The sequence below is a fragment of the Mastomys coucha genome, unplaced genomic scaffold (assembly GCF_008632895.1).
Source record: "Mastomys coucha isolate ucsf_1 unplaced genomic scaffold, UCSF_Mcou_1 pScaffold13, whole genome shotgun sequence".
NCBI lineage: Eukaryota > Metazoa > Chordata > Mammalia > Rodentia > Muridae > Mastomys > Mastomys coucha.
In genome coordinates, this window is record NW_022196895.1 from 83,583,063 (window position 1) to 83,596,762 (window position 13,700).

At 38.6% G+C, this 13,700-nt stretch overlaps 1 non-coding gene across 1 annotated transcript; it reads left to right on the plus strand.

Annotated features, from left to right (window-relative positions):
• The first annotated feature begins 10,591 nt into the window (after window positions 1-10,591).
• LOC116087827 lies at window positions 10,592-10,698 on the plus strand. Its single transcript, XR_004117630.1, has one exon. It is a non-coding gene; the product is annotated as a U6 spliceosomal RNA (small nuclear RNA).
• Window positions 10,699-13,700: the final 3,002 nt, after the last annotated feature.

Sequence of the window (13,700 nt, forward strand, 5' to 3'; positions counted from 1 at the left end):
ATATTATTTGAATATTTGAATTTAGCATGAATTTAATGTATTATAATCATAGCTATTACATTGAGGAACTTTTCATGTATGCCAAAGACATGTCAGCTTTGACACTCACTTAGTAGAAAGTGACTCACCATGGTTTATAAAAACATTTGATTGGCACAAAAATATGCCTAGAGAAATCCCTCATGTTGAGATTCTAGTTCACAAATACGATGTATGAGAATTTGGAAAGAAAATATCCTTTCAAGAATATATAAATATGCATCAGTACACTTTAGTCTTCTATCCTGGAAGTAATAACCAGAATTTTTTCTGCTACCATACATTAAAAAGGGGACAAAAGGTAGTTTTCAAAAAAGCTCAAAATTTTCCTCATAGTGGAAATTATTAGGAGGTAGGGATGCAGCAATAGTGAAGACCTGAGTTTGATTCCTAGCACCATGTAAAAAGCCAGGTATGGTGACAACTTACACCTGCAATCTCAGTATTAGGAGGAAGAAATAAGAACCAACAGAGCTGAAGGAGCTTGCAGCCCCATAGGAGGAACAACAATATGAACTAACTAGTAGCCCCTGACTTCCCAGAGACTAAACCACCAACCAAAGAGTACACATGGAGGGACCCATGGCTCCAGCTGCATATGTAGCAGAAGATGGCCTTATTGGACTTAGGAGAAGGAGGAGGAGGAGGAAGAGAAGAAGGAGGAGGAGGAAGAGGAGGACCATTCCTAGGGTCTAGGATTCAGGTGTCAGCTATCACAGAATGGACAAATTTGTCTTAAATAGCAATGTGTCTGGGTCCTAATGATCAACTCCAAAGATTGGCCTTTGGTCTCTTTCTATAGAATTCTGCAAACATGCACAATTTCTATACAAACATATGTCTCTGAATCCTTAAATATGCACACAAAAAAGAAAAGGAAAGAAAAAATTTGATAAACAATTTTGCTGGATGGTTTTATGTTAACTTGGCACAACCTAAAGTCATCTGAGAGAAGGAAACCTCAGTTAAGAAAATGTCTGTGGGCTGTTGGCAAGCCTGTAGGGCATTTTCTTATTTGGTGATTATAGTCGAAGAGCCCAAAATATTGTGGCTAGTGGCATCTCTGGCCTGGTGGTTCTGGGTTCTATAAGGTAGCATTAATAAGCCAAGAAGAACAATCCATTAAGCAGCACTCCTCCATGGCCTCTGCATCAGCTCAAATTCAGGTTTTAGCCCTTCCCGAGTTCCAGTCCTGACTTCCATCAGTGTGAAAGAATAAGCCAAACAACCTTTTTTTTTTTTTCTATAGCTTTATTTTTGTCATGATGTGGCATCATAGCAAGAGTAACTTTCACTAAGATGACCAGGCTGCTTAATTTCAAAACTTTGAAAAGTAGATTAAAAAACTGATCTGATAGATATTAAGGGAGGAAATACATTTGAACTTATGGAGAAGGACTTTTTTAAAAAAAGAATTTGGTAGGTGAGGTAGTAAGAACAATAATTAATAAAGGTGGCTCATGAAACTTTAAAAAAACACGACAACAAACGCTTCTGTGCAGCAAAACACCATTAATTGAGCAATCAGCCTAAAAAATGAGAAAAAAAATCATCAGTTATACATCTCCTTAGTATTTAGAATATACTAAGACTCAAAACATGAAATATCAAGAAACACTGCTGGTGTGAATGCAAAGTGGTCTAGGCACTATAGGAAAAAGTGTGCATGTTTCTCAAAAAGATATAAACAGACCTACCACATCATCCAACTATACCACAGTCGGGCATATACTCAGGCTCTCTATATCTTATAGAAATTCTTGCTCATTTGTGTTCATTGATTTTCTATTCCCAATGACCAGAAGACAAAAGTCAATCTAGATATCCATCACCTGGTGAATAGATAATTAAAGTATGAGATATTTATAAAATATAGTACTATTATTTGGCTTTTAAATTATTAAATTGTGAAATTCACAGGTAGGTGGTTAGTGTTAAAAAAAACATTTTGGGTGAGGTAGAATAGCCCCAAATGTTTTCTCTCATTTTGAATGTTAGTTTTGAATATTCAATACATTTTTTTCCATTTGGAATAATTATAGTTGTTAGAAAATTAGTAAAGTGGTCCTTGGGGTAGAAGGTGACATTTCAAGTGCTATGAGATTGACTATAGTGTTTTTAATGTTAAATGTGAATAATGGTATAGGAAGTGTTTGATGGGAAATGGGATCAGAGGGCAGGGTGGATGAAGGTGTGTGAGAAGGATTAACTATCAATAAAGATATTTAGGAAAAAGTCATGGAAATCTGCATTGTAGAAGCTTCCTAAAATACATGGTACACACACATATGAAGAGTTCAAATAAAGTTGTCCTGTAATAGGCAAAAAAAAAAAATTGGGCCCACTAGACACCACAAGACAATGAATAGAAAGATTAATGACAGGAATAGGCTGTGGGAATGTGATGTTTCATAAACCTCTAACTATTATAGGCTATTGCAAATGCTCCTAGTTACTCTCCAGAATTTTATGGGTAAGTTTCTATGTGTTATATTGCTGACATCACATACTTGACTCATAAGATATAAAGATGAAGATATCAAACCAATACTTATCTGAAACTGCCATCTTTACTAATTATCTTTTATAATGCTGGAAGATGCTCTGCATAGTACTAGACCTGTCCAGTGGCTCAATAATTGCACAATGTCACTGGAGAAACCAACCACTTTCTAAGTGGGTATAAGTCTCATACAACAACTTGAAAATCACACTCCCACTTTATTAGAGCTAAACACCTTTAGCTAGACTGGCCATAGGATCTAGAGAACAACCTATTAGTATTGCTTTGCTTAACTGATAGTATAAAACTGATTCCTAATGAAGTATTGTTGTGACCACAATTTGGTGCATCTCTGAAACCTTATCAGAGAAGCTTCCTTTGGCATTATTGGGGATTAACACACAGACCCACACTGGACCAGATATAGAGAATAGTTGACAGCATAATGTTCAAATCCAATTGGGATTTCTAAATCAGACCTCTCCACCCAAGGCTCTGGTATCATTGCAAAAGAGGTAGCACAAAGACCCATAGTTGGTGAATGACTAAAGTGAAACAGTTTCCTGGGCACAGCAAGGCATTGGTACATGTAAATTGGTACATATAAAGTATTTGAGAAATATGGACAAGATCAATGTCAGCTTAAGTCAGAATTCCTGAATGGAGAGGGAAGTAAACACAGAGACCCATAACTAGCTAAGGAACAATTTGCAGTTAATAGCTGCTAGAAGAGAAGCAGCTAATTTTCATTAACTGTGTAGCTCCAGATATATAGTGCACATTCTGATTAAGGCCACACATCAATTAGTATTCTGTCAGCACAAATTGTAGTTTATGGTTCTTTTATTTTATTTAAGAGGACACAAAATTAAGTTTAAAAAGGGATGGCTCTGGGAGGAGTAGAGAAATGGGATGAATAGGATCAAAACTCATTCTTTGGAATTCTTGGAGAACTAATAAAAAGAGAAAACAAAGATGTGATAAAATTCAATGATGAATAAGAAAAACATAAGGAAGTTGATTCCAAGACAAAACATTCCAGTATAAGGTAGAGTAAAATATTAATAATGGCTTTAAGAATGTTTTCTTTTTATTCCCTGGCTTGTTCACTATGGGTTTTATGGTATCATTACTTTGTTGGTCTTTTGATGCCTCTAGGCTGTGAAATGTCATTCTATACCAAAACCTTGTGAGATCTGCTCAAACATCACTCTTATGTCAAGGTTCAACCTTATTTAACTATGGGTCTTGCAGCATGACACCCAACATCTACCTTCCATCACCTGGTGCACTGCCTTAGCTGCCTTTTCCCCTGAACCTATGTTATGTAACAATTTCCTCCCAGAATGAAACATTCTACTGTGCAAGGAAGCTTCTTAAGAAACAGACAAAAAACTCAAAATAGTTTTAAAGACTCCCCCAAACTAACCAGATTCATTAGGTCAATCCCTGCCACAGTAATCAATAAAAGCAGAGGAGTTCTGAGACTAGCCAAGCTTCAAAAAAGACTCTCAGCCTCTGAGACCAGCCTAGGAGAAGCAGAAATCATCCGTGCTGCCTAGAAGAGGTTTAGACCAGAGTCACTTGAAAAGGATGCTCTCCAACCAATTGAGCCAGGGTATGTTGTATGTCTCAGGTACTGTGAGCTGTCACAAGTTTTCAGTGGATCTTGATAATAATGCAGCTAGTGATCTAAGTCATTTCTGCCCCTGTAGGTAACCCCTCACCCACACTCCTTTAAGTAACCCCAGTAAAACTCATTGGTTCACCTACGTAGACTTTGGTGGTATCCATAATTTGTCTGTCATGGGAGCCCTATAAGAGGTAATTACACATGTGTGTTGCATCTCCCCAGAGAACTTTTTGTTACAAAGTAGACTACAACATCCTCAGCTTTTTGCCTTTTTTAAAAATTTTGTATAGAATAGAGTTTATTTAGGGCTCGGGGAGGGGAGTTAAGAGAGTAGTAGAGGCAGAGAGAAAGAGAGTAGAGAAGTAGAGGCAGGCCATGACCACATGAAGAGAGGGGTGAAGAGAATGAGGAGAGAGGGAAAGCAAGGGGGCAAGAGGAAAGGGAGAGAAGTGGGAGTAAGAGTTTTCCCTTCATTTTTGTATCTTCCGTTTTCTTCAAAGATATGGGTCTCAGTTCCGTAGGATCCCTTACTTGTTTTACACTGGTTATCTCTTCATTCTCTGTACCAGAAATTAATCACAGCATTCGATATTTAACAAACAAAACACTTTGTTCAGAGATTATAACAAAACTGTAACTAGATTTATCATGTTGACCCTATATTAATCTTGTAGGTATGATTTAAATCCCAATATGCTCTCATGCAAATTGAAAATTCATGTTTCATATAACAGCCTCTCTTTTTGTTGGAAGATCACAAATCTTCCCTGCCTGATGACAGATATCATGCAGGAATTGCTGCAGTAGGCTAGTGAACTTCCTAGAAATGGTCTATCTTTTTGCTAGGCTGTGATGGGTGTACCCTGGGAGGCATGTCCTCAGGGGCCTTGTCCCAGGTGGCTTTTTACTACTCATGTGGCTTTTCATGTTTGTTATTGCTATCTTCATCATATACCCGGCATGGTGTGATTAGACATGGGAAGATCTTCACTGCCAATAGCCTGGTGGGATTGCATCCTGAGTGATAGCCACTCTGTTGGGCAAGTTTCCTGCAGATCAACATGAGTGTGAACATTCTTGAGATAATGCTGTTTCAATAAATTAATGATTTAAAGGAATTCCTGATTTGATTTAAGTAGTTTTAGGACATTTTCTGATTTAAGTAATTTGGGGGACCTAGGTATTTGATAGAAAGTTTAAAGTTAGAATCAAGAATAGGATGTGCCCTATTCTCATAGAATAGCAAGAGCTGCATAGGTGTGAAAAGGAATACAGTGATCTTTCATGTGTTATAAGAAAGTAATTATAGTAGCAAGAAAAATATGCTTGGGACAGGTTAATGATTATAGACAACATTTTTTACAGGTTGGGCCTGAGTTCCTTGATTTTGTAATCTAGAATATGAACACAGGCACAGGTTTAAGTGTGGATCATGAAAAGACAAGGTTATAAATAAACTTGTGGAAAAAAACATAGATGAGAAGTATATAGTTAGGTATAGGTATAAGTTTCAAAAGAAGAATATATAATCAGTAATCCTGTTGCAATTCCCATTTCCTATAATGGCTTTAATCTGTTTTCTGAAAAATATGTTTTTCTGATGATTGTTTTTAGAGAATATGTAAATCTTGTGGCTATGAGTTAATCTTTTCTTACATAGAAAACTCTGTCTTAGTTGGTATAAAAAGGATAAGAAAAAAAAATAAAGTTGTTGGAGCCAACTCGTCATATTTGCATATATGATTACATAGAAAACAACCCAACATGTTGTGATTAAAATACCATGAAATACAACTTACACATTCTTGTACATAACATTGAAAAACATATTTTTTTTTGTTTTTTTGAGAAAAAAATATTTTTGTATGAATATTTTGTTCATGGTTTCCTTTCTGACTCTTCCCAAATACCTCGTCCCACTCACACAGCCTCATGCCCTTTCGCTCTATTTCTTTTTTTTTATTAGATGTTTTCTTTATTTACAATATCTCCTTTCTCAGGTTCCCCTCCAAAAAAAATAAAATAAAAAAAACCCCCAAAACTAAAACAATCCCCTGTTCCCTCCCCCCCTACCCCTGCTTACCATCCCACCCCATCCTGCTTACTGGCCCCAGCATTCCCCTACACTGGGGCATAGAACCTTTACAGGGTCAAGGTCCTCTCCTCCCATTGATGACTGACTTGGCCATCTTCTGCTATATGCATGCTGCTAGAGCCATGAGTCCCCCCATATGTACTCTTTGGTTGGAATTTTTGTCCCTGGGAGCTCTGAGGGTACTAGTTAGTTCATATCGTTGTTCATCCTAAGGGGCTGAAAACCCTTCATCTCCTTGGGTCCTTTCTCTAGCTCGTTCATTGGGGACTCTGTACTCAGTCCAATGCATGGCTGTGAACCTCTACTTCTGTATTAGTCAGGTACTGTCAGAGACTCTCAGGAGACAGCTATATCAGGTTACTGTCAGCCAGCACTTGCTGGCATCCACAATACTGTCTAGTGATGATTGAATATGGGAAGGATTCCCAGGTGGAGCAGTCTCTGAATTGTCCTTCCTTTAGTCTCTACTCCATAGTTAACCTCTACAACTCCTTACATGGGTATTTTGTTCCCCCTTTTAAGAAAGAACGAAGTATCCACACTTTGGTCTTCCTTCTTGAGTTTCTTATGGCTTATGGTTTGTACTTTGTGTATTCTGATCTTCTAGGCTAATATCCACTTATCAGAGAATGCATACCATGTATATTCTTTTGTCACTCAGGATGATATCCTCCAGATCCATCCATTTCTCCAAGAATTTCACAACTTCATTATTTTTAATAGCTGAGTAGTACTCCATTGTGTAAATGTACCACATTTTCTGTATCTACTCCTCTGCTGAGGGACATCTGGGTTGTTTCCAGTTTCTGGCTCTTATAAATAAGGCTGCTATGAACATAGTGGACCATGTGTCCTTATTACATGTTGGAGCATCTTCTGGGTATATGCCTAGGAGTGGTATAGCTGGGTCCTCTGGTAGTACTATGTCCTATTTCCGGAGGAGCTGCCAGACTGTTTTCCAGAGTTGGTTGTACCAGCTTGCAATCCCACCAGCAATGAAGGGTTGCTCCTCTTTCTCAACAATCGCTCTATTTCTTAAGAACACAAACATCAGTCAAACAAATCTCAGTCTCTATCCACTGCTGAGTCATTGTGCAAGCAGCCTTCTACTGTAAGAGGAAGTTTCTCTGACAATGCTTAGATAATACACTGATGGGTTGGCACAGCACAAAGTTGTTAGGAGTCATTTAATAACTCTGTTCCTTTAGCAGAACGGTAATACTTATCTTTGCCCTAAGCCCAAGGCATATCTAAGGGAAAGTTCGTGACCACACAACAGAATAAATTATGATAAGAGGTCTCATCATTAACAAGTATCCTAAAAGTCAAGAAGTCTCTTTTACTCAATATTTTGGTACCGGGCTGACTTCTGTACCTTCTCTGCTAGAGTTTTTAAGTACTATATTGATTAAAAGGACAAAATTACAAATTTATCTGACAAAGACTTACCATAAGTATTCTTCAATACAACATGAATTTTGACAATCGCCTAAACTACATTTTAAGAAACTGTGAGTTTCTTTCTATAATTTCACAGTTATATGCTATGTGACTTAAAAACTGCAATTTTTTGCATGCCACTAAATTTCCCAATCTATGAAGTCATGTGGAAAGGACTGGGTTGCTAAGTGTTAAAGTGCTTGTTTGAAATGTGAGAGATTGCCATATTTGCATATGAATGAATGAAACAAAGGAGGGAAGAAAAATAAACAGATGAATGGATGAGAGAGAAGGAAAGTGAAATGGAGGTAAGAAGGGAAAGGAAGGGAGAAAAGGAGGAAGCAAAGGGGAGGGAAAGAAAGCAGAACAAAGGAAGGAAAAAGGAACTTGCTCAAAAGTAGTAAGGAAATGCAATTCTGTATAACAGGCCTTGTTCTGGACTTCAATTTTGTTTACCTAGATATCCTAGATATGATAATAAAACACCTCTTCAACACATATTTCTTCTTCAACTTGAAAGTCTCTTTTTGAAAGGAGGATGATCATTTCAGATGTAAATGAAAAAGATGTTATCTAAGGGGTTTGCTCTTCTTTTAGATGAAGCCAAGAGTACCAATGGCCATTTTGCTCATCCCAGGAAATCTTGGATCTTAGTTTAGAAATTCACAGTACTGCAAAAGTTTTAATATATAGGAACACTGTTCATTGTTGAATCATTCTCTATCAAAGCTGTAGTGTAAGTAACAATGACTCACGTTTTTCTGGGTACCTGATGGGCATTTCTATTGTGTCAAAAGTGAGCATGAGCGTTAAGTACCTTAGTAAGTACAATATATAGAGTTCATTCATGCTGAACTCAGAAAGGTTATGATGAGATAAAAGAAATTAATTTCATTTGAGTTACCATAAAATAAACTAACTTTTATTCTTCTAATGTAATTGTCATCATGGAGGTTTACTGCCTCCTTTTGCTGACCAAGGTCTAGTCCTGGAAACATCTAGTCTCCATATCATCTTATATAGGCCTAGAATGTTTTTAGCCTCTGAAAGCTACTGCTAAGTAAGTTCACCCTTTCTTGCTCTTTCCGAATTCTGGCTGGCTGTTTACTCAGTTGTTCTGGCTTTAAGTTCCTCTCCATACTGACTGATTCAAACTAGATTCTTTATGCTTCTGACTGAATACTCTGCTTGGCCACATAATAACTTTGGCAATATGTACTATTCTTCTGGCTCTATCTCACTGTCTGGCTCTCCTGTGTCTAGTTTGTTCTCTCTCTGCCACCTGTCTCTGTAAAACTCTCCCAATAAAGTTGCCTCTCTTCTCTCTCTGCACTGCTCTCTGTAAATAGGCTCTTTTTTTATATGTTCTCATGAGAGTGGGGCATATCCTATCCTGTCAAATGTGTCTCTGATTTTTCACTTTGTCTGCTATTTAGGTAGATATCTCCTTCAAATATGGGTGTTTCCTTCTACAAACCTTTAATCCCTTCATGATTGGGATTAAAGGTATGTATTAAGTGTGTGTATTCCAGCCATAGTAGCCATTTTGCTGGACTAAAGATCCTCTATACCATAATTGAAAGTTTTCTTAGGAAACTCACAAATCATATTCCATCTGGGAAATATGAACACTTATAGTACATTTAACTTATGAAGTTTGGAATGAGGTGGGGTGGCTTATCACTGTGCAATAACCTGGGTCAAGTATGAAAGAATAACTGTGAAAAGCATAGTTTTAATGAAGGTTTTGTTTGAATAAGTTAGCTTTCCCAAAGGCCAAGAAAAATCACTTAAAATATAAATGTGTTGACATTATTTTGGCTGAAACATGAAACTACCAGACTCTGTGAGGCAAACACATTTGCCCACAAATTTCAGAATATACAAAGAAGACACTAATTGCAGTAACCACCATTTAAACAATCATGTAGAGATATTTCAGTGGAGAAGCTGTCAAAGAAATTCCTTTTTAGAATTTCATGAAAACAAAACAGAGTAAAACAAAGGTCTTCCTGGAAGCTAAATCTGCAGACTCTGCCTAATTATTTCCAGTATGTCTGCATGTGGTGAGAGATAACAAGTGTTTATGGAAAAATCAGGTTCTATTGGAACTACTGCTGAGATAGTCTAACTTATCTTTTGTGTTTTTATTGCAATGACTCTCACACACATACACACGTGCACACACATGCATACACACATGCACACATTCACACACATGCACGCACACACACACACACACACACACACACAGGCATACAGCCATCTGGTGCTGAATCTGGTGCTGAGTTTGTAGCTCAGTCAGTAAAGTGTCTGCCTAGCTCACATGAAGCCCTGGGCTTAGTCTCCAGAACTACATAAACCAGGTGCCATTGTATACACTGATAACATCAGCACTCAGGAAGTGGAGGTGAGAATTATGGCTGCATAGGAAATTTGAAGGCAGCCTGGGACACCCTGTTTTGGTTGAGGCTATTGGGGTACTGGAGAGATGGCACATGCTACCAACTTAATGACCTGTGTTAGAAGCCAGGAACCCACATGTTGAGAGAACTGATGTCATATTGTCTTCTTTCTTCCACCAGTGTGCTATGCTATATGTACATAAGCCCATATACACATAAACACACAAATAGAACTGTAATTAAATGTTAAACTTAATTTAAGGAGAGGTTGCTATAAATGTAATTGCCATTGAAAACTCATGATACTACAGCAAACACCAACAGCGATCTCGATTCACACATTGCATAGAACATTTTAATATGGGTTCAGAAAATTGTTGGGAGGCATAGATAATACATAATCACACTCAATTGGAAATTAGTGACCATACATTTGCCAGCATGTAAATGATTGCTGTGTAAAATAAGAATGAATAGTGCTCGCTTTGGCAGCACATATACTAAAATTGGAACGATACAGAGAAGATTAGCATGGCCCTTGCGCAAGGATGACACGCAGATTTGTGAAGCGTTCCATATTAAAAAAAAAAAGAATGAATAGATTAACCATTCAACTGATTAAATATAGATATTTAATAATGGCAGCAGAGGTACAAATAGCAAACATGTTGATAATTTACTAAAATCAGCAAAACATGGATGAACTATATGCATATAACTCACTTATATTCTTATTAGGGAGTTGAAGATATAGAAAAACCTTGTGTAATGATTTCAGGAAGTACATAGGCATTGCTCAGACAGAAGAGCATTACTACTCCTTTACTAGCAATTACCTTAGTATTAAGTCAGGGCAGAAGTCATCATAGCCCATCTTCAAAGTCAGGTTTATTTTGTCATGAGAAATGGGAATCCAAAGGATCCTAGTATAGAGGCTCATATATACCACGCATAATTGCTAAGGAGATCCAGACCAAAGCATGATGCTTCAAGAGATACCTTCCATGCTTTAGTGTACACTGTGAGACCATACTTATGTACAAAACCTATTCTTACAAAACAGCACATCTATGCTTCATAAGTATAGAGAAGGCTGAAAGGCAACAGCAACTACTAGATAGTTGGAAAACAGTGTAGAATGTATTTGTGCATATACTCTGTGTGAGCCAGCCTTTCAGTGCTTCTTTTCTGTTTCGTCCTCTCCTTCCTTCCACTCTTCCTTCCTTCCTTTTTTCCTTCCTTCCTTCCTTTCTTTTTAGTGTGTGTGTGTGTATGGTCTCTGTGTGAAACATTTAAAGACCACCATCATTTTTTAAGTCTTTCTCCAAAAGTGGTCATCTATCCAAGCAAGCCAGGTTTGTCAGCCAGAGTGCAGAAAGTCTCAGCTATCCCAGGGATCTTAACAATATTGTCACCAGTTATTATTCTCAGGTACACCTTGCTGTAGAATTTTAGGCACTTTATTGTTACTTGACATCCTTGGTGCCTTAAATTGATTATCTTTTAATATTACCTCAAATACGAGAGGTACTCAGGGAGACCTGATGCCTGTCAAAAGCTTTTATTCACTATCTGAAAGAGAATCTACATGGATCTTACTTTGTTGGATCGTGAAAGTCTGTGCTCTTGGTTGAGTGAGGCTTACTCCGGAGACCCAGTAGAAAATTCTACAAGGGACAGAACAATAAAGCTATGTCCCTAAACATAGACGCCTGACACCAACAGACCTCATTCCTTTATCCTGTGGCTAGACAATGCCCAAAGCACACAGTGTTCTGGCTGGACAACTGCTAGCTATGCCCCACCCTACAGTTACCTGGGAACAGAAAGGTAGCCCAGCCTACCATAAAATGGGATGCTTCACTCCTCCTCTCCCTCTTTATCTCTTACTCTTAACTTCTTGCTCTTATTCTTACCTCTCACCCTCCTTCTCCTCCTCCTTTTTCTCCTCTCTCCGTGTGGCTATAGCTGGCCTCTACTTTTCTACCTTTTCTCTCTCTCTTCTTTCCACAATAAATACTTTAAGACCATGGACTGCCTCCTTTCATCTAGACTCACCATGCTGGAGCAATGGATTAGGCCTTTCCCTAAAGATCCTCATCTAACCTCCCACAGGAAAGTCTTCCAGCATTTTCTGACTTGAGACTGGACCAAGGACTCTGGCCTTCATGGGAACCATCGATGCCCCCTTTTCTTCCCGCCCCTTTCTCCCTTAGGCCCCAACCCCCAGGGGCCACTGTATCCAGTGAGAACCTGCAATGTCCAGGAGCTAGAACCTGTCATCCTTGGCCTCCAGGAGGCAGGGACCACAAGACTATTCCCTCTTCACCCCTGCAAACTGGGATCCCATGGCTTCCCACAGGCAGATGTCCGTCCAACTGTGTGGAAAGCGTGTGCAACAGTCTCTGCCCGGCCAGTATCTCCTGAACTCCAGCTCTCCTAGGGTACCTAGTGATCTGTAGTGCATGAGAGCCTGAGTGGAGACTGCATATTCCTTATCTCCAGAGTGGCAGATGCCCATTCTGTAGTGCGGTTCCTTAGGCCCCTGCGCCAGTATCCTGAGCTCTGGTGGGATGCAGGTTACCCTCCTACCGCCTTTATTTCCCCACTGCTTGGTGCAACACCCAACATTACTTTACCAAGTCCACCGACTGCAATGTCAAAGACTTTATTTATTTATGATACTATGTATACTGATATTAACTTTGAAAAGAAATCATTAAATAAACAAAACAATTCCAGGAAGTTCAACTGTGAGGACAAAGTTAAAAAGTGTTTGTTTATTATCTATGATCTTAGATATATTAATGGGACTTATTCTTTCCATAATTGAAAGTTAAATGAAAATAGGACTTAAAGCTCTAGGCTAGGAAAGATGGCAAATGATAAATGGGTAGAGACACAGATAGCTAAAAGAACATGAGGGAAAACAGGTAGATAAACAGATGGTAGATAGTAGGTACATAGATATGGAGATGATAGATAGGATAGATGATAGATACAGATAGATGGTCAACAGATATAGGTGATAAGTAGATGATAGACAAAAAGATGATAGATAGATAGGTGATAGATAGAAAATAGATTATAGGTAGATAGATAGATAGATAGATAGATAGATAGATAGATAGATAGATAGATAGATGATAGATGGATAATAGACATATAGATAGCTGGTAATAGGTAAACAGATTATAGTCACTTAATAATATACAGGGGACTTCCGTCTACACCTAGGAGTGATGGAGGCAGGTCCACAGCCCTCTCTGGCCCTTCCCTGCAAACAGAGAGCTTGCCTCCAGGGAGTGTTCTAACCCAGGGACTTGGGTGAGATCTGCCATTTTCTCTCCAGTGACTTTCTAAGGTGGGACCAGCCAAGAGACACAGGCCTCACAAGTGGCAGGGCAGCCAGGACAGGATCCTCTTGACCTCCGTCTACACCTAGGACTGACAGCAGCAGGTCCACGGCCCTCTCTGCCCCTTCCCTGCAAGCAGAGAACTTGCCTCAAGGGAGAGTTTTAACCCAGGGACTCCGGTGAGATCTGCCATTTTCTCTCTGGTGACTTATTAAGGTGGGACCAACCA